General features: G+C 44.5%; 46 non-coding genes across 46 annotated transcripts; all 46 read right to left on the reverse strand.

Moving 5' to 3' along the window:
- Nucleotides 1-413: 413 nt before the first annotated feature.
- Nucleotides 414-485, reverse strand: TRNAA-UGC (transfer RNA alanine (anticodon UGC)). Its single transcript has one exon. It is a non-coding gene; the product is annotated as a tRNA-Ala (tRNA).
- A 429-nt stretch (nucleotides 486-914) lies between these two features.
- On the reverse strand, nucleotides 915-986 carry TRNAA-CGC (transfer RNA alanine (anticodon CGC)). Its single transcript has one exon. It is a non-coding gene; the product is annotated as a tRNA-Ala (tRNA).
- Nucleotides 987-1,115: 129 nt separating this feature from the next.
- TRNAY-GUA (transfer RNA tyrosine (anticodon GUA)) lies at nucleotides 1,116-1,201 on the reverse strand. Its single transcript is given in 2 exon segments — nucleotides 1,116-1,151; nucleotides 1,165-1,201. It is a non-coding gene; the product is annotated as a tRNA-Tyr (tRNA).
- A 768-nt stretch (nucleotides 1,202-1,969) lies between these two features.
- On the reverse strand, nucleotides 1,970-2,041 carry TRNAA-UGC (transfer RNA alanine (anticodon UGC)). The gene has a single exon. It is a non-coding gene; the product is annotated as a tRNA-Ala (tRNA).
- Nucleotides 2,042-2,470: 429 nt separating this feature from the next.
- TRNAA-UGC (transfer RNA alanine (anticodon UGC)) lies at nucleotides 2,471-2,542 on the reverse strand. The gene has a single exon. It is a non-coding gene; the product is annotated as a tRNA-Ala (tRNA).
- A 129-nt stretch (nucleotides 2,543-2,671) lies between these two features.
- Nucleotides 2,672-2,757, reverse strand: TRNAY-GUA (transfer RNA tyrosine (anticodon GUA)). Its single transcript is given in 2 exon segments — nucleotides 2,672-2,707; nucleotides 2,721-2,757. It is a non-coding gene; the product is annotated as a tRNA-Tyr (tRNA).
- A 768-nt stretch (nucleotides 2,758-3,525) lies between these two features.
- TRNAA-UGC (transfer RNA alanine (anticodon UGC)) lies at nucleotides 3,526-3,597 on the reverse strand. Its single transcript has one exon. It is a non-coding gene; the product is annotated as a tRNA-Ala (tRNA).
- Nucleotides 3,598-4,026: 429 nt separating this feature from the next.
- On the reverse strand, nucleotides 4,027-4,098 carry TRNAA-CGC (transfer RNA alanine (anticodon CGC)). The gene has a single exon. It is a non-coding gene; the product is annotated as a tRNA-Ala (tRNA).
- A 129-nt stretch (nucleotides 4,099-4,227) lies between these two features.
- On the reverse strand, nucleotides 4,228-4,313 carry TRNAY-GUA (transfer RNA tyrosine (anticodon GUA)). Its single transcript is given in 2 exon segments — nucleotides 4,228-4,263; nucleotides 4,277-4,313. It is a non-coding gene; the product is annotated as a tRNA-Tyr (tRNA).
- Nucleotides 4,314-5,081: 768 nt separating this feature from the next.
- Nucleotides 5,082-5,153, reverse strand: TRNAA-UGC (transfer RNA alanine (anticodon UGC)). The gene has a single exon. It is a non-coding gene; the product is annotated as a tRNA-Ala (tRNA).
- A 429-nt stretch (nucleotides 5,154-5,582) lies between these two features.
- TRNAA-CGC (transfer RNA alanine (anticodon CGC)) lies at nucleotides 5,583-5,654 on the reverse strand. Its single transcript has one exon. It is a non-coding gene; the product is annotated as a tRNA-Ala (tRNA).
- Nucleotides 5,655-5,783: 129 nt separating this feature from the next.
- On the reverse strand, nucleotides 5,784-5,869 carry TRNAY-GUA (transfer RNA tyrosine (anticodon GUA)). Its single transcript is given in 2 exon segments — nucleotides 5,784-5,819; nucleotides 5,833-5,869. It is a non-coding gene; the product is annotated as a tRNA-Tyr (tRNA).
- A 768-nt stretch (nucleotides 5,870-6,637) lies between these two features.
- On the reverse strand, nucleotides 6,638-6,709 carry TRNAA-UGC (transfer RNA alanine (anticodon UGC)). The gene has a single exon. It is a non-coding gene; the product is annotated as a tRNA-Ala (tRNA).
- A 429-nt stretch (nucleotides 6,710-7,138) lies between these two features.
- Nucleotides 7,139-7,210, reverse strand: TRNAA-CGC (transfer RNA alanine (anticodon CGC)). The gene has a single exon. It is a non-coding gene; the product is annotated as a tRNA-Ala (tRNA).
- A 129-nt stretch (nucleotides 7,211-7,339) lies between these two features.
- TRNAY-GUA (transfer RNA tyrosine (anticodon GUA)) lies at nucleotides 7,340-7,425 on the reverse strand. The gene is given in 2 exon segments: nucleotides 7,340-7,375; nucleotides 7,389-7,425. It is a non-coding gene; the product is annotated as a tRNA-Tyr (tRNA).
- A 768-nt stretch (nucleotides 7,426-8,193) lies between these two features.
- TRNAA-UGC (transfer RNA alanine (anticodon UGC)) lies at nucleotides 8,194-8,265 on the reverse strand. The gene has a single exon. It is a non-coding gene; the product is annotated as a tRNA-Ala (tRNA).
- A 429-nt stretch (nucleotides 8,266-8,694) lies between these two features.
- Nucleotides 8,695-8,766, reverse strand: TRNAA-CGC (transfer RNA alanine (anticodon CGC)). Its single transcript has one exon. It is a non-coding gene; the product is annotated as a tRNA-Ala (tRNA).
- Nucleotides 8,767-8,895: 129 nt separating this feature from the next.
- Nucleotides 8,896-8,981, reverse strand: TRNAY-GUA (transfer RNA tyrosine (anticodon GUA)). Its single transcript is given in 2 exon segments — nucleotides 8,896-8,931; nucleotides 8,945-8,981. It is a non-coding gene; the product is annotated as a tRNA-Tyr (tRNA).
- A 768-nt stretch (nucleotides 8,982-9,749) lies between these two features.
- On the reverse strand, nucleotides 9,750-9,821 carry TRNAA-UGC (transfer RNA alanine (anticodon UGC)). Its single transcript has one exon. It is a non-coding gene; the product is annotated as a tRNA-Ala (tRNA).
- Nucleotides 9,822-10,250: 429 nt separating this feature from the next.
- Nucleotides 10,251-10,322, reverse strand: TRNAA-CGC (transfer RNA alanine (anticodon CGC)). Its single transcript has one exon. It is a non-coding gene; the product is annotated as a tRNA-Ala (tRNA).
- A 129-nt stretch (nucleotides 10,323-10,451) lies between these two features.
- On the reverse strand, nucleotides 10,452-10,537 carry TRNAY-GUA (transfer RNA tyrosine (anticodon GUA)). The gene is given in 2 exon segments: nucleotides 10,452-10,487; nucleotides 10,501-10,537. It is a non-coding gene; the product is annotated as a tRNA-Tyr (tRNA).
- Nucleotides 10,538-11,305: 768 nt separating this feature from the next.
- Nucleotides 11,306-11,377, reverse strand: TRNAA-UGC (transfer RNA alanine (anticodon UGC)). The gene has a single exon. It is a non-coding gene; the product is annotated as a tRNA-Ala (tRNA).
- A 429-nt stretch (nucleotides 11,378-11,806) lies between these two features.
- TRNAA-CGC (transfer RNA alanine (anticodon CGC)) lies at nucleotides 11,807-11,878 on the reverse strand. Its single transcript has one exon. It is a non-coding gene; the product is annotated as a tRNA-Ala (tRNA).
- A 129-nt stretch (nucleotides 11,879-12,007) lies between these two features.
- TRNAY-GUA (transfer RNA tyrosine (anticodon GUA)) lies at nucleotides 12,008-12,093 on the reverse strand. Its single transcript is given in 2 exon segments — nucleotides 12,008-12,043; nucleotides 12,057-12,093. It is a non-coding gene; the product is annotated as a tRNA-Tyr (tRNA).
- A 768-nt stretch (nucleotides 12,094-12,861) lies between these two features.
- TRNAA-UGC (transfer RNA alanine (anticodon UGC)) lies at nucleotides 12,862-12,933 on the reverse strand. Its single transcript has one exon. It is a non-coding gene; the product is annotated as a tRNA-Ala (tRNA).
- A 429-nt stretch (nucleotides 12,934-13,362) lies between these two features.
- Nucleotides 13,363-13,434, reverse strand: TRNAA-CGC (transfer RNA alanine (anticodon CGC)). The gene has a single exon. It is a non-coding gene; the product is annotated as a tRNA-Ala (tRNA).
- A 129-nt stretch (nucleotides 13,435-13,563) lies between these two features.
- Nucleotides 13,564-13,649, reverse strand: TRNAY-GUA (transfer RNA tyrosine (anticodon GUA)). Its single transcript is given in 2 exon segments — nucleotides 13,564-13,599; nucleotides 13,613-13,649. It is a non-coding gene; the product is annotated as a tRNA-Tyr (tRNA).
- Nucleotides 13,650-14,918: 1,269 nt separating this feature from the next.
- Nucleotides 14,919-14,990, reverse strand: TRNAA-UGC (transfer RNA alanine (anticodon UGC)). Its single transcript has one exon. It is a non-coding gene; the product is annotated as a tRNA-Ala (tRNA).
- A 129-nt stretch (nucleotides 14,991-15,119) lies between these two features.
- On the reverse strand, nucleotides 15,120-15,205 carry TRNAY-GUA (transfer RNA tyrosine (anticodon GUA)). The gene is given in 2 exon segments: nucleotides 15,120-15,155; nucleotides 15,169-15,205. It is a non-coding gene; the product is annotated as a tRNA-Tyr (tRNA).
- Nucleotides 15,206-15,973: 768 nt separating this feature from the next.
- Nucleotides 15,974-16,045, reverse strand: TRNAA-UGC (transfer RNA alanine (anticodon UGC)). Its single transcript has one exon. It is a non-coding gene; the product is annotated as a tRNA-Ala (tRNA).
- Nucleotides 16,046-16,474: 429 nt separating this feature from the next.
- On the reverse strand, nucleotides 16,475-16,546 carry TRNAA-UGC (transfer RNA alanine (anticodon UGC)). Its single transcript has one exon. It is a non-coding gene; the product is annotated as a tRNA-Ala (tRNA).
- Nucleotides 16,547-16,675: 129 nt separating this feature from the next.
- On the reverse strand, nucleotides 16,676-16,761 carry TRNAY-GUA (transfer RNA tyrosine (anticodon GUA)). Its single transcript is given in 2 exon segments — nucleotides 16,676-16,711; nucleotides 16,725-16,761. It is a non-coding gene; the product is annotated as a tRNA-Tyr (tRNA).
- Nucleotides 16,762-17,529: 768 nt separating this feature from the next.
- Nucleotides 17,530-17,601, reverse strand: TRNAA-UGC (transfer RNA alanine (anticodon UGC)). Its single transcript has one exon. It is a non-coding gene; the product is annotated as a tRNA-Ala (tRNA).
- A 429-nt stretch (nucleotides 17,602-18,030) lies between these two features.
- On the reverse strand, nucleotides 18,031-18,102 carry TRNAA-CGC (transfer RNA alanine (anticodon CGC)). Its single transcript has one exon. It is a non-coding gene; the product is annotated as a tRNA-Ala (tRNA).
- A 983-nt stretch (nucleotides 18,103-19,085) lies between these two features.
- TRNAA-UGC (transfer RNA alanine (anticodon UGC)) lies at nucleotides 19,086-19,157 on the reverse strand. The gene has a single exon. It is a non-coding gene; the product is annotated as a tRNA-Ala (tRNA).
- Nucleotides 19,158-19,586: 429 nt separating this feature from the next.
- On the reverse strand, nucleotides 19,587-19,658 carry TRNAA-UGC (transfer RNA alanine (anticodon UGC)). Its single transcript has one exon. It is a non-coding gene; the product is annotated as a tRNA-Ala (tRNA).
- Nucleotides 19,659-19,787: 129 nt separating this feature from the next.
- On the reverse strand, nucleotides 19,788-19,873 carry TRNAY-GUA (transfer RNA tyrosine (anticodon GUA)). The gene is given in 2 exon segments: nucleotides 19,788-19,823; nucleotides 19,837-19,873. It is a non-coding gene; the product is annotated as a tRNA-Tyr (tRNA).
- A 768-nt stretch (nucleotides 19,874-20,641) lies between these two features.
- TRNAA-UGC (transfer RNA alanine (anticodon UGC)) lies at nucleotides 20,642-20,713 on the reverse strand. Its single transcript has one exon. It is a non-coding gene; the product is annotated as a tRNA-Ala (tRNA).
- Nucleotides 20,714-21,142: 429 nt separating this feature from the next.
- TRNAA-CGC (transfer RNA alanine (anticodon CGC)) lies at nucleotides 21,143-21,214 on the reverse strand. Its single transcript has one exon. It is a non-coding gene; the product is annotated as a tRNA-Ala (tRNA).
- A 983-nt stretch (nucleotides 21,215-22,197) lies between these two features.
- TRNAA-UGC (transfer RNA alanine (anticodon UGC)) lies at nucleotides 22,198-22,269 on the reverse strand. The gene has a single exon. It is a non-coding gene; the product is annotated as a tRNA-Ala (tRNA).
- A 429-nt stretch (nucleotides 22,270-22,698) lies between these two features.
- Nucleotides 22,699-22,770, reverse strand: TRNAA-UGC (transfer RNA alanine (anticodon UGC)). The gene has a single exon. It is a non-coding gene; the product is annotated as a tRNA-Ala (tRNA).
- Nucleotides 22,771-22,899: 129 nt separating this feature from the next.
- Nucleotides 22,900-22,985, reverse strand: TRNAY-GUA (transfer RNA tyrosine (anticodon GUA)). Its single transcript is given in 2 exon segments — nucleotides 22,900-22,935; nucleotides 22,949-22,985. It is a non-coding gene; the product is annotated as a tRNA-Tyr (tRNA).
- A 768-nt stretch (nucleotides 22,986-23,753) lies between these two features.
- TRNAA-UGC (transfer RNA alanine (anticodon UGC)) lies at nucleotides 23,754-23,825 on the reverse strand. Its single transcript has one exon. It is a non-coding gene; the product is annotated as a tRNA-Ala (tRNA).
- Nucleotides 23,826-24,254: 429 nt separating this feature from the next.
- On the reverse strand, nucleotides 24,255-24,326 carry TRNAA-CGC (transfer RNA alanine (anticodon CGC)). Its single transcript has one exon. It is a non-coding gene; the product is annotated as a tRNA-Ala (tRNA).
- Nucleotides 24,327-25,309: 983 nt separating this feature from the next.
- TRNAA-UGC (transfer RNA alanine (anticodon UGC)) lies at nucleotides 25,310-25,381 on the reverse strand. Its single transcript has one exon. It is a non-coding gene; the product is annotated as a tRNA-Ala (tRNA).
- Nucleotides 25,382-25,810: 429 nt separating this feature from the next.
- TRNAA-UGC (transfer RNA alanine (anticodon UGC)) lies at nucleotides 25,811-25,882 on the reverse strand. Its single transcript has one exon. It is a non-coding gene; the product is annotated as a tRNA-Ala (tRNA).
- Nucleotides 25,883-25,969: the final 87 nt, after the last annotated feature.

Genomic DNA, 25,969 nt, shown 5'->3' on the forward strand with positions numbered 1-25,969 from the left:
AGCATCAAGAAAGTGCATTTTGGATGCATTTTCAAAAGGAAAGAGAACGGAAAAATCTGTAGATTGAAGGTGATTGAGATAAACAAAATATTCCGTTTTTCTAAAAGCTACTGTAAAGAGTCTCTGGTTTAGAAGAAGAACCCTTACCAATGATCAAGAGAGATGCGACAGATTTCTATCATCAAAGCATTATGGTTGTCAAGATGAATCATCACTTTGATGTCTTCAACAAGTAGGATTCTTTTGATCTATAATCATCAAAAATGAGATAGCCCCATTTCATGGGATTTTTCAAGGCAAACGTCTGACAGATTAAGCGGGGTCCTCATCCCGGTTGGAGGACATATCTCTTCCTTCATCATGATGCCAGCCTAGCTTTCGGCCCAAAATCCAAGGTAAGCATGGCAAAAGTCTGGAGATGCCGGGGATTGAACCCGGGGCCTCATACATGCAAAGCATGCGCTCTACCACTGAGCTACATCCCCACTTCTGCAAGGTTTGACTGTATGATTGGAAACCCTGCATTGAACCGACGGCCACATCACCCCATTCGACTCTGCAGTATACAATGTCAGTCAGGAAAATCCTTCAGCCTTGTACCTGGATGATCTTCATGGTCTTATGTACAGATGCCTATATACAGCCTTCTTAGCGCAGTAGGCAGCGCGTCAGTCTCATAATCTGAAGGTCCTGAGTTCGATCCTCAGAGAGGGCATTTATTTCCTTCTTTTGGAATGCAAAATTCTCCGATTTTCTTGAAATGCGCCAACTATGCCTAGTTCAAAGATTTTTCCAAAGCAAATGTCTGACTATTTAAGTGGGGCTCTCACCCCAACTGCATGACAAACTTCTTCTTTCTGCATGATGGCAGGCTAGCCTTCTGGAAAAAAGCCAAGATAAGGAACAGAGGCTCCTGGAGATGCCGGGGATTGAACCCGGGACCTCATACATGCGAAGCATGCGCTCTACCACTGAGCTACATCCCCACTTTTGCACTCGAGCTGTTTGATGGATGCAAGGAATCCCTGAAACCCAGGGACTGCAAAGTCTCGATCATAATCAATGGAAGGTATTGTTTGAATAAAAGTGAAAGATATGGAAATCGAAGCAAAAAATCCTTCGAGCCGGATTTGAACCAGCGACCTAAGGATGTCTGACTTTATGCTACAGTCCTCCGCTCTACCAACTGAGCTATCGAAGGAGTGGCTGAAGTATCTTTCAGCGCTGTAATTATCTCTCGCTCAAGAAAGGTTGTGGGGGTGGGGATCAGGAGCAGATCGATGAAAATCATGAACATTACCTGCAGCTCCCTCTCAAAGTCACCAGTTCTTAGAGCACACTGTAAGGTACGTCTTATCACCCCAAAGGAGGATTTCAGACCAAAGTTCATGTTCTGTCTTGGCTTGGGGATAAGCAGGGGTGCTCCAAATTTCAATTTTACAGAAAGGAAAGGAACTTTGATACAAAGACCTTGGGCAGCATTGGTGGCAAATGGATGGCTGCGCGGAACCATGAAAGAAATGACAGAAAGTTATGGGAGTCATTACTACGCACCCAGCATCAAGAACGTGCATTTTGGATGCATTTTCAAAAGGAAAGAGAACGGAAAAATCTGTAGATTGAAGGTGATTGAGATAAACAAAATATTCCGTTTTTCTAAAAGCTACTGTAAAGAGTCTCTGGTTTAGAAGAAGAACCCTTACCAATGATCAAGAGAGATGCGACAGATTTCTATCATCAAAGCATTATGGTTGTCAAGATGAATCATCACTTTGATGTCTTCAACAAGTAGGATTCTTTTGATCTATAATCATCAAAAATGAGATAGCCCCATTTCATGGGATTTTTCAAGGCAAACGTCTGACAGATTAAGCGGGGTCCTCATCCCGGTTGGAGGACATATCTCTTCCTTCATCATGATGCCAGCCTAGCTTTCGGCCCAAAATCCAAGGTAAGCATGGCAAAAGTCTGGAGATGCCGGGGATTGAACCCGGGGCCTCATACATGCAAAGCATGCGCTCTACCACTGAGCTACATCCCCACTTCTGCAAGGTTTGACTGTATGATTGGAAACCCTGCATTGAACCGACGGCCACATCACCCCATTCGACTCTGCAGTATACAATGTCAGTCAGGAAAATCCTTCAGCCTTGTACCTGGATGATCTTCATGGTCTTATGTACAGATGCCTATATACAGCCTTCTTAGCGCAGTAGGCAGCGCGTCAGTCTCATAATCTGAAGGTCCTGAGTTCGATCCTCAGAGAGGGCATTTATTTCCTTCTTTTGGAATGCAAAATTCTCCGATTTTCTTGAAATGCGCCAACTATGCCTAGTTCAAAGATTTTTCCAAAGCAAATGTCTGACTATTTAAGTGGGGCTCTCACCCCAACTGCATGACAAACTTCTTCTTTCTGCATGATGGCAGGCTAGCCTTCTGGAAAAAAGCCAAGATAAGGAACAGAGGCTCCTGGAGATGCCGGGGATTGAACCCGGGACCTCATACATGCAAAGCATGCGCTCTACCACTGAGCTACATCCCCACTTTTGCACTCGAGCTGTTTGATGGATGCAAGGAATCCCTGAAACCCAGGGACTGCAAAGTCTCGATCATAATCAATGGAAGGTATTGTTTGAATAAAAGTGAAAGATATGGAAATCGAAGCAAAAAATCCTTCGAGCCGGATTTGAACCAGCGACCTAAGGATGTCTGACTTTATGCTACAGTCCTCCGCTCTACCAACTGAGCTATCGAAGGAGTGGCTGAAGTATCTTTCAGCGCTGTAATTATCTCTCGCTCAAGAAAGGTTGTGGGGGTGGGGATCAGGAGCAGATCGATGAAAATCATGAACATTACCTGCAGCTCCCTCTCAAAGTCACCAGTTCTTAGAGCACACTGTAAGGTACGTCTTATCACCCCAAAGGAGGATTTCAGACCAAAGTTCATGTTCTGTCTTGGCTTGGGGATAAGCAGGGGTGCTCCAAATTTCAATTTTACAGAAAGGAAAGGAACTTTGATACAAAGACCTTGGGCAGCATTGGTGGCAAATGGATGGCTGCGCGGAACCATGAAAGAAATGACAGAAAGTTATGGGAGTCATTACTACGCACCCAGCATCAAGAACGTGCATTTTGGATGCATTTTCAAAAGGAAAGAGAACGGAAAAATCTGTAGATTGAAGGTGATTGAGATAAACAAAATATTCCGTTTTTCTAAAAGCTACTGTAAAGAGTCTCTGGTTTAGAAGAAGAACCCTTACCAATGATCAAGAGAGATGCGACAGATTTCTATCATCAAAGCATTATGGTTGTCAAGATGAATCATCACTTTGATGTCTTCAACAAGTAGGATTCTTTTGATCTATAATCATCAAAAATGAGATAGCCCCATTTCAAGGGATTTTTCAAGGCAAACGTCTGACAGATTAAGCGGGGTCCTCATCCCGGTTGGAGGACATATCTCTTCCTTCATCATGATGCCAGCCTAGCTTTCGGCCCAAAATCCAAGGTAAGCATGGCAAAAGTCTGGAGATGCCGGGGATTGAACCCGGGGCCTCATACATGCAAAGCATGCGCTCTACCACTGAGCTACATCCCCACTTCTGCAAGGTTTGACTGTATGATTGGAAACCCTGCATTGAACCGACGGCCACATCACCCCATTCGACTCTGCAGTATACAATGTCAGTCAGGAAAATCCTTCAGCCTTGTACCTGGATGATCTTCATGGTCTTATGTACAGATGCCTATATACAGCCTTCTTAGCGCAGTAGGCAGCCCGTCAGTCTCATAATCTGAAGGTCCTGAGTTCGATCCTCAGAGAGGGCATTTATTTCCTTCTTTTGGAATGCAAAATTCTCCGATTTTCTTGAAATGCGCAAACTATGCCTAGTTCAAAGATTTTTCCAAAGCAAATGTCTGACTATTTAAGTGGGGCTCTCACCCCAACTGCATGACAAACTTCTTCTTTCTGCATGATGGCAGGCTAGCCTTCTGGAAAAAAGCCAAGATAAGGAACAGAGGCTCCTGGAGATGCCGGGGATTGAACCCGGGACCTCATACATGCGAAGCATGCGCTCTACCACTGAGCTACATCCCCACTTTTGCCCTCGAGCTGTTTGATGGATGCAAGGAATCCCTGAAACCCAGGGACTGCAAAGTCTCGATCATAATCAATGGAAGGTATTGTTTGAATAAAAGTGAAATATATGGAAATCGAAGCAAAAAATCCTTCGAGCCGGATTTGAACCAGCGACCTAAGGATGTCTGACTTTATGCTACAGTCCTCCGCTCTACCAACTGAGCTATCGAAGGAGTGGCTGAAGTATCTTTCAGCGCTGTAATTATCTCTCGCTCAAGAAAGGTTGTGGGGGTGGGGATCAGGAGCAGATCGATGAAAATCATGAACATTACCTGCAGCTCCCTCTCAAAGTCACCAGTTCTTAGAGCACACTGTAAGGTACATCTTATCACCCCAAAGGAGGATTTCAGACCAAAGTTCATGTTCTGTCTTGGCTTGGGGATAAGCAGGGGTGCTCCAAATTTCAATTTTACAGAAAGGAAAGGAACTTTGATACAAAGACCTTGGGCAGCATTGGTGGCAAATGGATGGCTGCGCGGAACCATGAAAGAAATGACAGAAAGTTATGGGAGTCATTACTACGCACCCAGCATCAAGAAAGTGCATTTTGGATGCATTTTCAAAAGGAAAGAGAACGGAAAAATCTGTAGATTGAAGGTGATTGAGATAAACAAAATATTCCGTTTTTCTAAAAGCTACTGTAAAGAGTCTCTGGTTTAGAAGAAGAACCCTTACCAATGATCAAGAGAGATGCGACAGATTTCTATCATCAAAGCATTATGGTTGTCAAGATGAATCATCACTTTGATGTCTTCAACAAGTAGGATTCTTTTGATCTATAATCATCAAAAATGAGATAGCCCCATTTCATGGGATTTTTCAAGGCAAACGTCTGACAGATTAAGCGGGGTCCTCATCCCGGTTGGAGGACATATCTCTTCCTTCATCATGATGCCAGCCTAGCTTTCGGCCCAAAATCCAAGGTAAGCATGGCAAAAGTCTGGAGATGCCGGGGATTGAACCCGGGGCCTCATACATGCAAAGCATGCGCTCTACCACTGAGCTACATCCCCACTTCTGCAAGGTTTGACTGTATGATTGGAAACCCTGCATTGAACCGACGGCCACATCACCCCATTCGACTCTGCAGTATACAATGTCAGTCAGGAAAATCCTTCAGCCTTGTACCTGGATGATCTTCATGGTCTTATGTACAAATGCCTATATACAGCCTTCTTAGCGCAGTAGGCAGCGCGTCAGTCTCATAATCTGAAGGTCCTGAGTTCGATCCTCAGAGAGGGCATTTATTTCCTTCTTTTGGAATGCAAAATTCTCCGATTTTCTTGAAATGCGCCAACTATGCCTAGTTCAAAGATTTTTCCAAAGCAAATGTCTGACTATTTAAGTGGGGCTCTCACCCCAACTGCATGACAAACTTCTTCTTTCTGCATGATGGCAGGCTAGCCTTCTGGAAAAAAGCCAAGATAAGGAACAGAGGCTCCTGGAGATGCCGGGGATTGAACCCGGGACCTCATACATGCGAAGCATGCGCTCTACCACTGAGCTACATCCCCACTTTTGCACTCGAGCTGTTTGATGGATGCAAGGAATCCCTGAAACCCAGGGACTGCAAAGTCTCGATCATAATCAATGGAAGGTATTGTTTGAATAAAAGTGAAAGATATGGAAATCGAAGCAAAAAATCCTTCGAGCCGGATTTGAACCAGCGACCTAAGGATGTCTGACTTTATGCTACAGTCCTCCGCTCTACCAACTGAGCTATCGAAGGAGTGGCTGAAGTATCTTTCAGCGCTGTAATTATCTCTCGCTCAAGAAAGGTTGTGGGGGTGGGGATCAGGAGCAGATCGATGAAAATCATGAACATTACCTGCAGCTCCCTCTCAAAGTCACCAGTTCTTAGAGCACACTGTAAGGTACGTCTTATCACCCCAAAGGAGGATTTCAGACCAAAGTTCATGTTCTGTCTTGGCTTGGGGATAAGCAGGGGTGCTCCAAATTTCAATTTTACAGAAAGGAAAGGAACTTTGATACAAAGACCTTGGGCAGCATTGGTGGCAAATGGATGGCTGCGCGGAACCATGAAAGAAATGACAGAAAGTTATGGGAGTCATTACTACGCACCCAGCATCAAGAACGTGCATTTTGGATGCATTTTCAAAAGGAAAGAGAACGGAAAAATCTGTAGATTGAAGGTGATTGAGATAAACAAAATATTCCGTTTTTCTAAAAGCTACTGTAAAGAGTCTCTGGTTTAGAAGAAGAACCCTTACCAATGATCAAGAGAGATGCGACAGATTTCTATCATCAAAGCATTATGGTTGTCAAGATGAATCATCACTTTGATGTCTTCAACAAGTAGGATTCTTTTGATCTATAATCATCAAAAATGAGATAGCCCCATTTCAAGGGATTTTTCAAGGCAAACGTCTGACAGATTAAGCGGGGTCCTCATCCCGGTTGGAGGACATATCTCTTCCTTCATCATGATGCCAGCCTAGCTTTCGGCCCAAAATCCAAGGTAAGCATGGCAAAAGTCTGGAGATGCCGGGGATTGAACCCGGGGCCTCATACATGCAAAGCATGCGCTCTACCACTGAGCTACATCCCCACTTCTGCAAGGTTTGACTGTATGATTGGAAACCCTGCATTGAACCGACGGCCACATCACCCCATTCGACTCTGCAGTATACAATGTCAGTCAGGAAAATCCTTCAGCCTTGTACCTGGATGATCTTCATGGTCTTATGTACAGATGCCTATATACAGCCTTCTTAGCGCAGTAGGCAGCCCGTCAGTCTCATAATCTGAAGGTCCTGAGTTCGATCCTCAGAGAGGGCATTTATTTCCTTCTTTTGGAATGCAAAATTCTCCGATTTTCTTGAAATGCGCAAACTATGCCTAGTTCAAAGATTTTTCCAAAGCAAATGTCTGACTATTTAAGTGGGGCTCTCACCCCAACTGCATGACAAACTTCTTCTTTCTGCATGATGGCAGGCTAGCCTTCTGGAAAAAAGCCAAGATAAGGAACAGAGGCTCCTGGAGATGCCGGGGATTGAACCCGGGACCTCATACATGCGAAGCATGCGCTCTACCACTGAGCTACATCCCCACTTTTGCCCTCGAGCTGTTTGATGGATGCAAGGAATCCCTGAAACCCAGGGACTGCAAAGTCTCGATCATAATCAATGGAAGGTATTGTTTGAATAAAAGTGAAATATATGGAAATCGAAGCAAAAAATCCTTCGAGCCGGATTTGAACCAGCGACCTAAGGATGTCTGACTTTATGCTACAGTCCTCCGCTCTACCAACTGAGCTATCGAAGGAGTGGCTGAAGTATCTTTCAGCGCTGTAATTATCTCTCGCTCAAGAAAGGTTGTGGGGGTGGGGATCAGGAGCAGATCGATGAAAATCATGAACATTACCTGCAGCTCCCTCTCAAAGTCACCAGTTCTTAGAGCACACTGTAAGGTACATCTTATCACCCCAAAGGAGGATTTCAGACCAAAGTTCATGTTCTGTCTTGGCTTGGGGATAAGCAGGGGTGCTCCAAATTTCAATTTTACAGAAAGGAAAGGAACTTTGATACAAAGACCTTGGGCAGCATTGGTGGCAAATGGATGGCTGCGCGGAACCATGAAAGAAATGACAGAAAGTTATGGGAGTCATTACTACGCACCCAGCATCAAGAAAGTGCATTTTGGATGCATTTTCAAAAGGAAAGAGAACGGAAAAATCTGTAGATTGAAGGTGATTGAGATAAACAAAATATTCCGTTTTTCTAAAAGCTACTGTAAAGAGTCTCTGGTTTAGAAGAAGAACCCTTACCAATGATCAAGAGAGATGCGACAGATTTCTATCATCAAAGCATTATGGTTGTCAAGATGAATCATCACTTTGATGTCTTCAACAAGTAGGATTCTTTTGATCTATAATCATCAAAAATGAGATAGCCCCATTTCATGGGATTTTTCAAGGCAAACGTCTGACAGATTAAGCGGGGTCCTCATCCCGGTTGGAGGACATATCTCTTCCTTCATCATGATGCCAGCCTAGCTTTCGGCCCAAAATCCAAGGTAAGCATGGCAAAAGTCTGGAGATGCCGGGGATTGAACCCGGGGCCTCATACATGCAAAGCATGCGCTCTACCACTGAGCTACATCCCCACTTCTGCAAGGTTTGACTGTATGATTGGAAACCCTGCATTGAACCGACGGCCACATCACCCCATTCGACTCTGCAGTATACAATGTCAGTCAGGAAAATCCTTCAGCCTTGTACCTGGATGATCTTCATGGTCTTATGTACAGATGCCTATATACAGCCTTCTTAGCGCAGTAGGCAGCGCGTCAGTCTCATAATCTGAAGGTCCTGAGTTCGATCCTCAGAGAGGGCATTTATTTCCTTCTTTTGGAATGCAAAATTCTCCGATTTTCTTGAAATGCGCCAACTATGCCTAGTTCAAAGATTTTTCCAAAGCAAATGTCTGACTATTTAAGTGGGGCTCTCACCCCAACTGCATGACAAACTTCTTCTTTCTGCATGATGGCAGGCTAGCCTTCTGGAAAAAAGCCAAGATAAGGAACAGAGGCTCCTGGAGATGCCGGGGATTGAACCCGGGACCTCATACATGCGAAGCATGCGCTCTACCACTGAGCTACATCCCCACTTTTGCACTCGAGCTGTTTGATGGATGCAAGGAATCCCTGAAACCCAGGGACTGCAAAGTCTCGATCATAATCAATGGAAGGTATTGTTTGAATAAAAGTGAAAGATATGGAAATCGAAGCAAAAAATCCTTCGAGCCGGATTTGAACCAGCGACCTAAGGATGTCTGACTTTATGCTACAGTCCTCCGCTCTACCAACTGAGCTATCGAAGGAGTGGCTGAAGTATCTTTCAGCGCTGTAATTATCTCTCGCTCAAGAAAGGTTGTGGGGGTGGGGATCAGGAGCAGATCGATGAAAATCATGAACATTACCTGCAGCTCCCTCTCAAAGTCACCAGTTCTTAGAGCACACTGTAAGGTACGTCTTATCACCCCAAAGGAGGATTTCAGACCAAAGTTCATGTTCTGTCTTGGCTTGGGGATAAGCAGGGGTGCTCCAAATTTCAATTTTACAGAAAGGAAAGGAACTTTGATACAAAGACCTTGGGCAGCATTGGTGGCAAATGGATGGCTGCGCGGAACCATGAAAGAAATGACAGAAAGTTATGGGAGTCATTACTACGCACCCAGCATCAAGAACGTGCATTTTGGATGCATTTTCAAAAGGAAAGAGAACGGAAAAATCTGTAGATTGAAGGTGATTGAGATAAACAAAATATTCCGTTTTTCTAAAAGCTACTGTAAAGAGTCTCTGGTTTAGAAGAAGAACCCTTACCAATGATCAAGAGAGATGCGACAGATTTCTATCATCAAAGCATTATGGTTGTCAAGATGAATCATCACTTTGATGTCTTCAACAAGTAGGATTCTTTTGATCTATAATCATCAAAAATGAGATAGCCCCATTTCAAGGGATTTTTCAAGGCAAACGTCTGACAGATTAAGCGGGGTCCTCATCCCGGTTGGAGGACATATCTCTTCCTTCATCATGATGCCAGCCTAGCTTTCGGCCCAAAATCCAAGGTAAGCATGGCAAAAGTCTGGAGATGCCGGGGATTGAACCCGGGGCCTCATACATGCAAAGCATGCGCTCTACCACTGAGCTACATCCCCACTTCTGCAAGGTTTGACTGTATGATTGGAAACCCTGCATTGAACCGACGGCCACATCACCCCATTCGACTCTGCAGTATACAATGTCAGTCAGGAAAATCCTTCAGCCTTGTACCTGGATGATCTTCATGGTCTTATGTACAGATGCCTATATACAGCCTTCTTAGCGCAGTAGGCAGCGCGTCAGTCTCATAATCTGAAGGTCCTGAGTTCGATCCTCAGAGAGGGCATTTATTTCCTTCTTTTGGAATGCAAAATTCTCCGATTTTCTTGAAATGCGCAAACTATGCCTAGTTCAAAGATTTTTCCAAAGCAAATGTCTGACTATTTAAGTGGGGCTCTCACCCCAACTGCATGACAAACTTCTTCTTTCTGCATGATGGCAGGCTAGCCTTCTGGAAAAAAGCCAAGATAAGGAACAGAGGCTCCTGGAGATGCCGGGGATTGAACCCGGGACCTCATACATGCGAAGCATGCGCTCTACCACTGAGCTACATCCCCACTTTTGCCCTCGAGCTGTTTGATGGATGCAAGGAATCCCTGAAACCCAGGGACTGCAAAGTCTCGATCATAATCAATGGAAGGTATTGTTTGAATAAAAGTGAAATATATGGAAATCGAAGCAAAAAATCCTTCGAGCCGGATTTGAACCAGCGACCTAAGGATGTCTGACTTTATGCTACAGTCCTCCGCTCTACCAACTGAGCTATCGAAGGAGTGGCTGAAGTATCTTTCAGCGCTGTAATTATCTCTCGCTCAAGAAAGGTTGTGGGGGTGGGGATCAGGAGCAGATCGATGAAAATCATGAACATTACCTGCAGCTCCCTCTCAAAGTCACCAGTTCTTAGAGCACACTGTAAGGTACATCTTATCACCCCAAAGGAGGATTTCAGACCAAAGTTCATGTTCTGTCTTGGCTTGGGGATAAGCAGGGGTGCTCCAAATTTCAATTTTACAGAAAGGAAAGGAACTTTGATACAAAGACCTTGGGCAGCATTGGTGGCAAATGGATGGCTGCGCGGAACCATGAAAGAAATGACAGAAAGTTATGGGAGTCATTACTACGCACCCAGCATCAAGAACGTGCATTTTGGATGCATTTTCAAAAGGAAAGAGAACGGAAAAATCTGTAGATTGAAGGTGATTGAGATAAACAAAATATTCCGTTTTTCTAAAAGCTACTGTAAAGAGTCTCTGGTTTAGAAGAAGAACCCTTACCAATGATCAAGAGAGATGCAACAGATTTCTATCATCAAAGCATTATGGTTGTCAAGATGAATCATCACTTTGATGTCTTCAACAAGTAGGATTCTTTTGATCTATAATCATCAAAAATGAGATAGCCCCATTTCAAGGGATTTTTCAAGGCAAACGTCTGACAGATTAAGCGGGGTCCTCATCCCGGTTGGAGGACATATCTCTTCCTTCATCATGATGCCAGCCTAGCTTTCGGCCCAAAATCCAAGGTAAGCATGGCAAAAGTCTGGAGATGCCGGGGATTGAACCCGGGGCCTCATACATGCAAAGCATGCGCTCTACCACTGAGCTACATCCCCACTTCTGCAAGGTTTGACTGTATGATTGGAAACCCTGCATTGAACCGACGGCCACATCACCCCATTCGACTCTGCAGTATACAATGTCAGTCAGGAAAATCCTTCAGCCTTGTACCTGGATGATCTTCATGGTCTTATGTACAGATGCCTATATACAGCCTTCTTAGCGCAGTAGGCAGCGCGTCAGTCTCATAATCTGAAGGTCCTGAGTTCGATCCTCAGAGAGGGCATTTATTTCCTTCTTTTGGAATGCAAAATTCTCCGATTTTCTTGAAATGCGCAAACTATGCCTAGTTCAAAGATTTTTCCAAAGCAAATGTCTGACTATTTAAGTGGGGCTCTCACCCCAACTGCATGACAAACTTCTTCTTTCTGCATGATGGCAGGCTAGCCTTCTGGAAAAAAGCCAAGATAAGGAACAGAGGCTCCTGGAGATGCCGGGGATTGAACCCGGGACCTCATACATGCGAAGCATGCGCTCTACCACTGAGCTACATCCCCACTTTTGCCCTCGAGCTGTTTGATGGATGCAAGGAATCCCTGAAACCCAGGGACTGCAAAGTCTCGATCATAATCAATGGAAGGTATTGTTTGAATAAAAGTGAAATATATGGAAATCGAAGCAAAAAATCCTTCGAGCCGGATTTGAACCAGCGACCTAAGGATGTCTGACTTTATGCTACAGTCCTCCGCTCTACCAACTGAGCTATCGAAGGAGTGGCTGAAGTATCTTTCAGCGCTGTAATTATCTCTCGCTCAAGAAAGGTTGTGGGGGTGGGGATCAGGAGCAGATCGATGAAAATCATGAACATTACCTGCAGCTCCCTCTCAAAGTCACCAGTTCTTAGAGCACACTGTAAGGTACGTCTTATCACCCCAAAGGAGGATTTCAGACCAAAGTTCATGTTCTGTCTTGGCTTGGGGATAAGCAGGGGTGCTCCAAATTTCAATTTTACAGAAAGGAAAGGAACTTTGATACAAAGACCTTGGGCAGCATTGGTGGCAAATGGATGGCTGCGCGGAACCATGAAAGAAATGACAGAAAGTTATGGGAGTCATTACTACGCACCCAGCATCAAGAACGTGCATTTTGGATGCATTTTCAAAAGGAAAGAGAACGGAAAAATCTGTAGATTGAAGGTGATTGAGATAAACAAAATATTCCGTTTTTCTAAAAGCTACTGTAAAGAGTCTCTGGTTTAGAAGAAGAACCCTTACCAATGATCAAGAGAGATGCGACAGATTTCTATCATCAAAGCATTATGGTTGTCAAGATGAATCATCACTTTGATGTCTTCAACAAGTAGGATTCTTTTGATCTATAATCATCAAAAATGAGATAGCCCCATTTCATGGGATTTTTCAAGGCAAACGTCTGACAGATTAAGCGGGGTCCTCATCCCAGTTGGAGGACATATCTCTTCCTTCATCATGATGCCAGCCTAGCTTTCGGCCCAAAATCCAAGGTAAGCATGGCAAAAGTCTGGAGATGCCGGGGATTGAACCCGGGGCCTCATACATGCAAAGCATGCGCTCTACCACTGAGCTACATCCCCACTTCTGCAAGGTTTGACTGTATGATTGGAAACCCTGCATTGAACCGACGGCCACATCACCCCATTCGACTCTGCAGTATACAATGTCAGTCAGGAAAATCCTTCAGCCTTGTACCTGGATGATCTTCATGGTCTTATGTACAGATGCCTATATACAGCCTTCTTAGCGCAGTAGGCAGCGCGTCAGTCTCATAATCTGAAGGTCCTGAGTTCGATCCTCAGAGAGGGCATTTATTTCCTTCTTTTGGAATGCAAAATTCTCCGATTTTCTTGAAATGCGCAAACTATGCCTAGTTCAAAGATTTTTCCAAAGCAAATGTCTGACTATTTAAGTGGGGCTCTCACCCCAACTGCATGACAAACTTCTTCTTTCTGCATGATGGCAGGCTAGCCTTCTGGAAAAAAGCCAAGATAAGGAACAGAGGCTCCTGGAGATGCCGGGGATTGAACCCGGGACCTCATACATGCGAAGCATGCGCTCTACCACTGAGCTACATCCCCACTTTTGCACTCGAGCTGTTTGATGGATGCAAGGAATCCCTGAAACCCAGGGACTGCAAAGTCTCGATCATAATCAATGGAAGGTATTGTTTGAATAAAAGTGAAAGATATGGAAATCGAAGCAAAAAATCCTTCGAGCCGGATTTGAACCAGCGACCTAAGGATGTCTGACTTTATGCTACAGTCCTCCGCTCTACCAACTGAGCTATCGAAGGAGTGGCTGAAGTATCTTTCAGCGCTGTAATTATCTCTCGCTCAAGAAAGGTTGTGGGGGTGGGGATCAGGAGCAGATCGATGAAAATCATGAACATTACCTGCAGCTCCCTCTCAAAGTCACCAGTTCTTAGAGCACACTGTAAGGTACGTCTTATCACCCCAAAGGAGGATTTCAGACCAATGTTCATGTTCTGTCTTGGCTTGGGGATAAGCAGGGGTGCTCCAAATTTCAATTTTACAGAAAGGAAAGGAACTTTGATACAAAGACCTTGGGCAGCATTGGTGGCAAATGGATGGCTGCGCGGAACCATGAAAGAAATGACAGAAAGTTATGGGAGTCATTACTACGCACCCAGCATCAAGAACGTGCATTTTGGATGCATTTTCAAAAGGAAAGAGAACGGAAAAATCTGTAGATTGAAGGTGATTGAGATAAACAAAATATTCCGTTTTTCTAAAAGCTACTGTAAAGAGTCTCTGGTTTAGAAGAAGAACCCTTACCAATGATCAAGAGAGATGCGACAGATTTCTATCATCAAAGCATTATGGTTGTCAAGATGAATCATCACTTTGATGTCTTCAACAAGTAGGATTCTTTTGATCTATAATCATCAAAAATGAGATAGCCCCATTTCATGGGATTTTTCAAGGCAAACGTCTGACAGATTAAGCGGGGTCCTCATCCCGGTTGGAGGACATATCTCTTCCTTCATCATGATGCCAGCCTAGCTTTCGGCCCAAAATCCAAGGTAAGCATGGCAAAAGTCTGGAGATGCCGGGGATTGAACCCGGGGCCTCATACATGCAAAGCATGCGCTCTATCACTGAGCTACATCCCCACTTCTGCAAGGTTTGACTGTATGATTGGAAACCCTGCATTGAACCGACGGCCACATCACCCCATTCGACTCTGCAGTATACAATGTCAGTCAGGAAAATCCTTCAGCCTTGTACCTGGATGATCTTCATGGTCTTATGTACAGATGCCTATATACAGCCTTCTTAGCGCAGTAGGCAGCGCGTCAGTCTCATAATCTGAAGGTCCTGAGTTCGATCCTCAGAGAGGGCATTTATTTCCTTCTTTTGGAATGCAAAATTCTCCGATTTTCTTGAAATGCGCAAACTATGCCTAGTTCAAAGATTTTTCCAAAGCAAATGTCTGACTATTTAAGTGGGGCTCTCACCCCAACTGCATGACAAACTTCTTCTTTCTGCATGATGGCAGGCTAGCCTTCTGGAAAAAAGCCAAGATAAGGAACAGAGGCTCCTGGAGATGCCGGGGATTGAACCCGGGACCTCATACATGCAAAGCATGCGCTCTACCACTGAGCTACATCCCCACTTTTGCACTCGAGCTGTTTGATGGATGCAAGGAATCCCTGAAACCCAGGGACTGCAAAGTCTCGATCATAATCAATGGAAGGTATTGTTTGAATAAAAGTGAAAGATATGGAAATCGAAGCAAAAAATCCTTCGAGCCGGATTTGAACCAGCGACCTAAGGATGTCTGACTTTATGCTACAGTCCTCCGCTCTACCAACTGAGCTATCGAAGGAGTGGCTGAAGTATCTTTCAGCGCTGTAATTATCTCTCGCTCAAGAAAGGTTGTGGGGGTGGGGATCAGGAGCAGATCGATGAAAATCATGAACATTACCTGCAGCTCCCTCTCAAAGTCACCAGTTCTTAGAGCACACTGTAAGGTACGTCTTATCACCCCAAAGGAGGATTTCAGACCAAAGTTCATGTTCTGTCTTGGCTTGGGGATAAGCAGGGGTGCTCCAAATTTCAATTTTACAGAAAGGAAAGGAACTTTGATACAAAGACCTTGGGCAGCATTGGTGGCAAATGGATGGCTGCGCGGAACCATGAAAGAAATGACAGAAAGTTATGGGAGTCATTACTACGCACCCAGCATCAAGAACGTGCATTTTGGATGCATTTTCAAAAGGAAAGAGAACGGAAAAATCTGTAGATTGAAGGTGATTGAGATAAACAAAATATTCCGTTTTTCTAAAAGCTACTGTAAAGAGTCTCTGGTTTAGAAGAAGAACCCTTACCAATGATCAAGAGAGATGCGACAGATTTCTATCATCAAAGCATTATGGTTGTCAAGATGAATCATCACTTTGATGTCTTCAACAAGTAGGATTCTTTTGATCTATAATCATCAAAAATGAGATAGCCCCATTTCATGGGATTTTTCAAGGCAAACGTCTGACAGATTAAGCGGGGTCCTCATCCCGGTTGGAGGACATATCTCTTCCTTCATCATGATGCCAGCCTAGCTTTCGGCCCAAAATCCAAGGTAAGCATGGCAAAAGTCTGGAGATGCCGGGGATTGAACCCGGGGCCTCATACATGCAAAGCATGCGCTCTACCACTGAGCTACATCCCCACTTCTGCAAGGTTTGACTGTATGATTGGAAACCCTGCATTGAACCGACGGCCACATCACCCCATTCGACTCTGCAGTATACAATGTCAGTCAGGAAAATCCTTCAGCCTTGTACCTGGATGATCTTCATGGTCTTATGTACAGATGCCTATATACAGCCTTCTTAGCGCAGTAGGCAGCGCGTCAGTCTCATAATCTGAAGGTCCTGAGTTCGATCCTCAGAGAGGGCATTTATTTCCTTCTTTTGGAATGCAAAATTCTCCGATTTTCTTGAAATGCGCAAACTATGCCTAGTTCAAAGATTTTTCCAAAGCAAATGTCTGACTATTTAAGTGGGGCTCTCACCCCAACTGCATGACAAACTTCTTCTTTCTGCATGATGGCAGGCTAGCCTTCTGGAAAAAAGCCAAGATAAGGAACAGAGGCTCCTGGAGATGCCGGGGATTGAACCCGGGACCTCATACATGCAAAGCATGCGCTCTACCACTGAGCTACATCCCCACTTTTGCACTCGAGCTGTTTGATGGATGCAAGGAATCCCTGAAACCCAGGGACTGCAAAGTCTCGATCATAATCAATGGAAGGTATTGTTTGAATAAAAGTGAAAGATATGGAAATCGAAGCAAAAAATCCTTCGAGCCGGATTTGAACCAGCGACCTAAGGATGTCTGACTTTATGCTACAGTCCTCCGCTCTACCAACTGAGCTATCGAAGGAGTGGCTGAAGTATCTTTCAGCGCTGTAATTATCTCTCGCTCAAGAAAGGTTGTGGGGGTGGGGATCAGGAGCAGATCGATGAAAATCATGAACATTACCTGCAGCTCCCTCTCAAAGTCACCAGTTCTTAGAGCACACTGTAAGGTACGTCTTATCACCCCAAAGGAGGATTTCAGACCAAAGTTCATGTTCTGTCTTGGCTTGGGGATAAGCAGGGGTGCTCCAAATTTCAATTTTACAGAAAGGAAAGGAACTTTGATACAAAGACCTTGGGCAGCATTGGTGGCAAATGGATGGCTGCGCGGAACCATGAAAGAAATGACAGAAAGTTATGGGAGTCATTACTACGCACCCAGCATCAAGAACGTGCATTTTGGATGCATTTTCAAAAGGAAAGAGAACGGAAAAATCTGTAGATTGAAGGTGATTGAGATAAACAAAATATTCCGTTTTTCTAAAAGCTACTGTAAAGAGTCTCTGGTTTAGAAGAAGAACCCTTACCAATGATCAAGAGAGATGCGACAGATTTCTATCATCAAAGCATTATGGTTGTCAAGATGAATCATCACTTTGATGTCTTCAACAAGTAGGATTCTTTTGATCTATAATCATCAAAAATGAGATAGCCCCACTTCATGGGATTTTTCAAGGCAAACGTCTGACAGATTAAGCGGGGTCCTCATCCCGGTTGGAGGACATATCTCTTCCTTCATCATGATGCCAGCCTAGCTTTCGGCCCAAAATCCAAGGTAAGCATGGCAAAAGTCTGGAGATGCCGGGGATTGAACCCGGGGCCTCATACATGCAAAGCATGCGCTCTACCACTGAGCTACATCCCCACTTCTGCAAGGTTTGACTGTATGATTGGAAACCCTGCATTGAACCGACGGCCACATCACCCCATTCGACTCTGCAGTATACAATGTCAGTCAGGAAAATCCTTCAGCCTTGTACCTGGATGATCTTCATGGTCTTATGTACAGATGCCTATATACAGCCTTCTTAGCGCAGTAGGCAGCGCGTCAGTCTCATAATCTGAAGGTCCTGAGTTCGATCCTCAGAGAGGGCATTTATTTCCTTCTTTTGGAATGCAAAATTCTCCGATTTTCTTGAAATGCGCAAACTATGCCTAGTTCAAAGATTTTTCCAAAGCAAATGTCTGACTATTTAAGTGGGGCTCTCACCCCAACTGCATGACAAACTTCTTCTTTCTGCATGATGGCAGGCTAGCCTTCTGGAAAAAAGCCAAGATAAGGAACAGAGGCTCCTGGAGATGCCGGGGATTGAACCCGGGACCTCATACATGCGAAGCATGCGCTCTACCACTGAGCTACATCCCCACTTTTGCACTCGAGCTGTTTGATGGATGCAAGGAATCCCTGAAACCCAGGGACTGCAAAGTCTCGATCATAATCAATGGAAGGTATTGTTTGAATAAAAGTGAAAGATATGGAAATCGAAGCAAAAAATCCTTCAAGCCGGATTTGAACCAGCGACCTAAGGATGTCTGACTTTATGCTACAGTCCTCCGCTCTACCAACTGAGCTATCGAAGGAGTGGCTGAAGTATCTTTCAGCGCTGTAATTATCTCTCGCTCAAGAAAGGTTGTGGGGGTGGGGATCAGGAGCAGATCGATGAAAATCATGAACATTACCTGCAGCTCCCTCTCAAAGTCACCAGTTCTTAGAGCACACTGTAAGGTACGTCTTATCACCCCAAAGGAGGATTTCAGACCAATGTTCATGTTCTGTCTTGGCTTGGGGATAAGCAGGGGTGCTCCAAATTTCAATTTTACAGAAAGGAAAGGAACTTTGATACAAAGACCTTGGGCAGCATTGGTGGCAAATGGATGGCTGCGCGGAACCATGAAAGAAATGACAGAAAGTTATGGGAGTCATTACTACGCACCCAGCATCAAGAACGTGCATTTTGGATGCATTTTCAAAAGGAAAGAGAACGGAAAAATCTGTAGATTGAAGGTGATTGAGATAAACAAAATATTCCGTTTTTCTAAAAGCTACTGTAAAGAGTCTCTGGTTTAGAAGAAGAACCCTTACCAATGATCAAGAGAGATGCGACAGATTTCTATCATCAAAGCATTATGGTTGTCAAGATGAATCATCACTTTGATGTCTTCAACAAGTAGGATTCTTTTGATCTATAATCATCAAAAATGAGATAGCCCCATTTCATGGGATTTTTCAAGGCAAACGTCTGACAGATTAAGCGGGGTCCTCATCCCGGTTGGAGGACATATCTCTTCCTTCATCATGATGCCAGCCTAGCTTTCGGCCCAAAATCCAAGGTAAGCATGGCAAAAGTCTGGAGATGCCGGGGATTGAACCCGGGGCCTCATACATGCAAAGCATGCGCTCTACCACTGAGCTACATCCCCACTTCTGCAAGGTTTGACTGTATGATTGGAAACCCTGCATTGAACCGACGGCCACATCACCCCATTCGACTCTGCAGTATACAATGTCAGTCAGGAAAATCCTTCAGCCTTGTACCTGGATGATCTTCATGGTCTTATGTACAGATGCCTATATACAGCCTTCTTAGCGCAGTAGGCAGCGCGTCAGTCTCATAATCTGAAGGTCCTGAGTTCGATCCTCAGAGAGGGCATTTATTTCCTTCTTTTGGAATGCAAAATTCTCCGATTTTCTTGAAATGCGCAAACTATGCCTAGTTCAAAGATTTTTCCAAAGCAAATGTCTGACTATTTAAGTGGGGCTCTCACCCCAACTGCATGACAAACTTCTTCTTTCTGCATGATGGCAGGCTAGCCTTCTGGAAAAAAGCCAAGATAAGGAACAGAGGCTCCTGGAGATGCCGGGGATTGAACCCGGGACCTCATACATGCAAAGCATGCGCTCTACCACTGAGCTACATCCCCACTTTTGCACTCGAGCTGTTTGATGGATGCAAGGAATCCCTGAAACCCAGGGACTGCAAAGTCTCGATCATAATCAATGGAAGGTATTGTTTGAATAAAAGTGAAAGATATGGAAATCGAAGCAAAAAATCCTTCGAGCCGGATTTGAACCAGCGACCTAAGGATGTCTGACTTTATGCTACAGTCCTCCGCTCTACCAACTGAGCTATCGAAGGAGTGGCTGAAGTATCTTTCAGCGCTGTAATTATCTCTCGCTCAAGAAAGGTTGTGGGGGTGGGGATCAGGAGCAGATCGATGAAAATCATGAACATTACCTGCAGCTCCCTCTCAAAGTCACCAGTTCTTAGAGCACACTGTAAGGTACGTCTTATCACCCCAAAGGAGGATTTCAGACCAAAGTTCATGTTCTGTCTTGGCTTGGGGATAAGCAGGGGTGCTCCAAATTTCAATTTTACAGAAAGGAAAGGAACTTTGATACAAAGACCTTGGGCAGCATTGGTGGCAAATGGATGGCTGCGCGGAACCATGAAAGAAATGACAGAAAGTTATGGGAGTCATTACTACGCACCCAGCATCAAGAACGTGCATTTTGGATGCATTTTCAAAAGGAAAGAGAACGGAAAAATCTGTAGATTGAAGGTGATTGAGATAAACAAAATATTCCGTTTTTCTAAAAGCTACTGTAAAGAGTCTCTGGTTTAGAAGAAGAACCCTTACCAATGATCAAGAGAGATGCGACAGATTTCTATCATCAAAGCATTATGGTTGTCAAGATGAATCATCACTTTGATGTCTTCAACAAGTAGGATTCTTTTGATCTATAATCATCAAAAATGAGATAGCCCCACTTCATGGGATTTTTCAAGGCAAACGTCTGACAGATTAAGCGGGGTCCTCATCCCGGTTGGAGGACATATCTCTTCCTTCATCATGATGCCAGCCTAGCTTTCGGCCCAAAATCCAAGGTAAGCATGGCAAAAGTCTGGAGATGCCGGGGATTGAACCCGGGGCCTCATACATGCAAAGCATGCGCTCTACCACTGAGCTACATCCCCACTTCTGCAAGGTTTGACTGTATGATTGGAAACCCTGCATTGAACCGACGGCCACATCACCCCATTCGACTCTGCAGTATACAATGTCAGTCAGGAAAATCCTTCAGCCTTGTACCTGGATGATCTTCATGGTCTTATGTACAGATGCCTATATACAGCCTTCTTAGCGCAGTAGGCAGCGCGTCAGTCTCATAATCTGAAGGTCCTGAGTTCGATCCTCAGAGAGGGCATTTATTTCCTTCTTTTGGAATGCAAAATTCTCCGATTTTCTTGAAATGCGCAAACTATGCCTAGTTCAAAGATTTTTCCAAAGCAAATGTCTGACTATTTAAGTGGGGCTCTCACCCCAACTGCATGACAAACTTCTTCTTTCTGCATGATGGCAGGCTAGCCTTCTGGAAAAAAGCCAAGATAAGGAACAGAGGCTCCTGGAGATGCCGGGGATTGAACCCGGGACCTCATACATGCGAAGCATGCGCTCTACCACTGAGCTACATCCCCACTTTTGCCCTCGAGCTGTTTGATGGATGCAAGGAATCCCTGAAACCCAGGGACTGCAAAGTCTCGATCATAATCAATGGAAGGTATTGTTTGAATAAAAGTGAAAGATATGGAAATCGAAGCAAAAAATCCTTCAAGCCGGATTTGAACCAGCGACCTAAGGATGTCTGACTTTATGCTACAGTCCTCCGCTCTACCAACTGAGCTATCGAAGGAGTGGCTGAAGTATCTTTCAGCGCTGTAATTATCTCTCGCTCAAGAAAGGTTGTGGGGGTGGGGATCAGGAGCAGATCGATGAAAATCATGAACATTACCTGCAGCTCCCTCTCAAAGTCACCAGTTCTTAGAGCACACTGTAAGGTACGTCTTATCACCCCAAAGGAGGATTTCAGACCAATGTTCATGTTCTGTCTTGGCTTGGGGATAAGCAGGGGTGCTCCAAATTTCAATTTTACAGAAAGGAAAGGAACTTTGATACAAAGACCTTGGGCAGCATTGGTGGCAAATGGATGGCTGCGCGGAACCATGAAAGAAATGACAGAAAGTTATGGGAGTCATTACTACGCACCCAGCATCAAGAACGTGCATTTTGGATGCATTTTCAAAAGGAAAGAGAACGGAAAAATCTGTAGATTGAAGGTGATTGAGATAAACAAAATATTCCGTTTTTCTAAAAGCTACTGTAAAGAGTCTCTGGTTTAGAAGAAGAACCCTTACCAATGATCAAGAGAGATGCGACAGATTTCTATCATCAAAGCATTATGGTTGTCAAGATGAATCATCACTTTGATGTCTTCAACAAGTAGGATTCTTTTGATCTATAATCATCAAAAATGAGATAGCCCCATTTCATGGGATTTTTCAAGGCAAACGTCTGACAGATTAAGCGGGGTCCTCATCCCGGTTGGAGGACATATCTCTTCCTTCATCATGATGCCAGCCTAGCTTTCGGCCCAAAATCCAAGGTAAGCATGGCAAAAGTCTGGAGATGCCGGGGATTGAACCCGGGGCCTCATACATGCAAAGCATGCGCTCTACCACTGAGCTACATCCCCACTTCTGCAAGGTTTGACTGTATGATTGGAAACCCTGCATTGAACCGACGGCCACATCACCCCATTCGACTCTGCAGTATACAATGTCAGTCAGGAAAATCCTTCAGCCTTGTACCTGGATGATCTTCATGGTCTTATGTACAGATGCCTATATACAGCCTTCTTAGCGCAGTAGGCAGCGCGTCAGTCTCATAATCTGAAGGTCCTGAGTTCGATCCTCAGAGAGGGCATTTATTTCCTTCTTTTGGAATGCAAAATTCTCCGATTTTCTTGAAATGCGCAAACTATGCCTAGTTCAAAGATTTTTCCAAAGCAAATGTCTGACTATTTAAGTGGGGCTCTCACCCCAACTGCATGACAAACTTCTTCTTTCTGCATGATGGCAGGCTAGCCTTCTGGAAAAAAGCCAAGATAAGGAACAGAGGCTCCTGGAGATGCCGGGGATTGAACCCGGGACCTCATACATGCAAAGCATGCGCTCTACCACTGAGCTACATCCCCACTTTTGCACTCGAGCTGTTTGATGGATGCAAGGAATCCCTGAAACCCAGGGACTGCAAAGTCTCGATCATAATCAATGGAAGGTATTGTTTGAATAAAAGTGAAAGATATGGAAATCGAAGCAAAAAATCCTTCGAGCCGGATTTGAACCAGCGACCTAAGGATGTCTGACTTTATGCTACAGTCCTCCGCTCTACCAACTGAGCTATCGAAGGAGTGGCTGAAGTATCTTTCAGCGCTGTAATTATCTCTCGCTCAAGAAAGGTTGTGGGGGTGGGGATCAGGAGCAGATCGATGAAAATCATGAACATTACCTGCAGCTCCCTCTCAAAGTCACCAGTTCTTAGAGCACACTGTAAGGTACGTCTTATCACCCCAAAGGAGGATTTCAGACCAAAGTTCATGTTCTGTCTTGGCTTGGGGATAAGCAGGGGTGCTCCAAATTTCAATTTTACAGAAAGGAAAGGAACTTTGATACAAAGACCTTGGGCAGCATTGGTGGCAAATGGATGGCTGCGCGGAACCATGAAAGAAATGACAGAAAGTTATGGGAGTCATTACTACGCACCCAGCATCAAGAACGTGCATTTTGGATGCATTTTCAAAAGGAAAGAGAACGGAAAAATCTGTAGATTGAAGGTGATTGAGATAAACAAAATATTCCGTTTTTCTAAAAGCTACTGTAAAGAGTCTCTGGTTTAGAAGAAGAACCCTTACCAATGATCAAGAGAGATGCGACAGATTTCTATCATCAAAGCATTATGGTTGTCAAGATGAATCATCACTTTGATGTCTTCAACAAGTAGGATTCTTTTGATCTATAATCATCAAAAATGAGATAGCCCCACTTCATGGGATTTTTCAAGGCAAACGTCTGACAGATTAAGCGGGGTCCTCATCCCGGTTGGAGGACATATCTCTTCCTTCATCATGATGCCAGCCTAGCTTTCGGCCCAAAATCCAAGGTAAGCATGGCAAAAGTCTGGAGATGCCGGGGATTGAACCCGGGGCCTCATACATGCAAAGCATGCGCTCTACCACTGAGCTACATCCCCACTTCTGCAAGGTTTGACTGTATGATTGGAAACCCTGCATTGAACCGACGGCCACATCACCCCATTCGACTCTGCAGTATACAATGTCAGTCAGGAAAATCCTTCAGCCTTGTACCTGGATGATCTTCATGGTCTTATGTACAGATGCCTATATACAGCCTTCTTAGCGCAGTAGGCAGCGCGTCAGTCTCATAATCTGAAGGTCCTGAGTTCGATCCTCAGAGAGGGCATTTATTTCCTTCTTTTGGAATGCAAAATTCTCCGATTTTCTTGAAATGCGCAAACTATGCCTAGTTCAAAGATTTTTCCAAAGCAAATGTCTGACTATTTAAGTGGGGCTCTCACCCCAACTGCATGACAAACTTCTTCTTTCTGCATGATGGCAGGCTAGCCTTCTGGAAAAAAGCCAAGATAAGGAACAGAGGCTCCTGGAGATGCCGGGGATTGAACCCGGGACCTCATACATGCGAAGCATGCGCTCTACCACTGAGCTACATCCCCACTTTTGCACTCGAGCTGTTTGATGGATGCAAGGAATCCCTGAAACCCAGGGACTGCAAAGTCTCGATCATAATCAATGGAAGGTATTGTTTGAATAAAAGTGAAAGATATGGAAATCGAAGCAAAAAATCCTTCAAGCCGGATTTGAACCAGCGACCTAAGGATGTCTGACTTTATGCTACAGTCCTCCGCTCTACCAACTGAGCTATCGAAGGAGTGGCTGAAGTATCTTTCAGCGCTGTAATTATCTCTCGCTCAAGAAAGGTTGTGGGGGTGGGGATCAGGAGCAGATCGATGAAAATCATGAACATTACCTGCAGCTCCCTCTCAAAGTCACCAGTTCTTAGAGCACACTGTAAGGTACGTCTTATCACCCCAAAGGAGGATTTCAGACCAATGTTCATGTTCTGTCTTGGCTTGGGGATAAGCAGGGGTGCTCCAAATTTCAATTTTACAGAAAGGAAAGGAACTTTGATACAAAGACCTTGGGCAGCATTGGTGGCAAATGGATGGCTGCGCGGAACCATGAAAGAAATGACAGAAAGTTATGGGAGTCATTACTACGCACCCAGCATCAAGAACGTGCATTTTGGATGCATTTTCAAAAGGAAAGAGAACGGAAAAATCTGTAGATTGAAGGTGATTGAGATAAACAAAATATTCCGTTTTTCTAAAAGCTACTGTAAAGAGTCTCTGGTTTAGAAGAAGAACCCTTACCAATGATCAAGAGAGATGCGACAGATTTCTATCATCAAAGCATTATGGTTGTCAAGATGAATCATCACTTTGATGTCTTCAACAAGTAGGATTCTTTTGATCTATAATCATCAAAAATGAGATAGCCCCATTTCATGGGATTTTTCAAGGCAAACGTCTGACAGATTAAGCGGGGTCCTCATCCCGGTTGGAGGACATATCTCTTCCTTCATCATGATGCCAGCCTAGCTTTCGGCCCAAAATCCAAGGTAAGCATGGCAAAAGTCTGGAGATGCCGGGGATTGAACCCGGGGCCTCATACATGCAAAGCATGCGCTCTACCACTGAGCTACATCCCCACTTCTGCAAGGTTTGACTGTATGATTGGAAACCCTGCATTGAACCGACGGCCACATCACCCCATTCGACTCTGCAGTATACAATGTCAGTCAGGAAAATCCTTCAGCCTTGTACCTGGATGATCTTCATGGTCTTATGTACAGATGCCTATATACAGCCTTCTTAGCGCAGTAGGCAGCGCGTCAGTCTCATAATCTGAAGGTCCTGAGTTCGATCCTCAGAGAGGGCATTTATTTCCTTCTTTTGGAATGCAAAATTCTCCGATTTTCTTGAAATGCGCAAACTATGCCTAGTTCAAAGATTTTTCCAAAGCAAATGTCTGACTATTTAAGTGGGGCTCTCACCCCAACTGCATGACAAACTTCTTCTTTCTGCATGATGGCAGGCTAGCCTTCTGGAAAAAAGCCAAGATAAGGAACAGAGGCTCCTGGAGATGCCGGGGATTGAACCCGGGACCTCATACATGCAAAGCATGCGCTCTACCACTGAGCTACATCCCCACTTTTGCACTCGAGCTGTTTGATGGATGCAAGGAATCCCTGAAACCCAGGGACTGCAAAGTCTCGATCATAATCAATGGAAGGTAT

This window comes from Triturus cristatus, chromosome 4_1 (genome assembly GCF_964204655.1).
Source record: "Triturus cristatus chromosome 4_1, aTriCri1.1, whole genome shotgun sequence".
Lineage (NCBI taxonomy): Eukaryota > Metazoa > Chordata > Amphibia > Caudata > Salamandridae > Triturus > Triturus cristatus.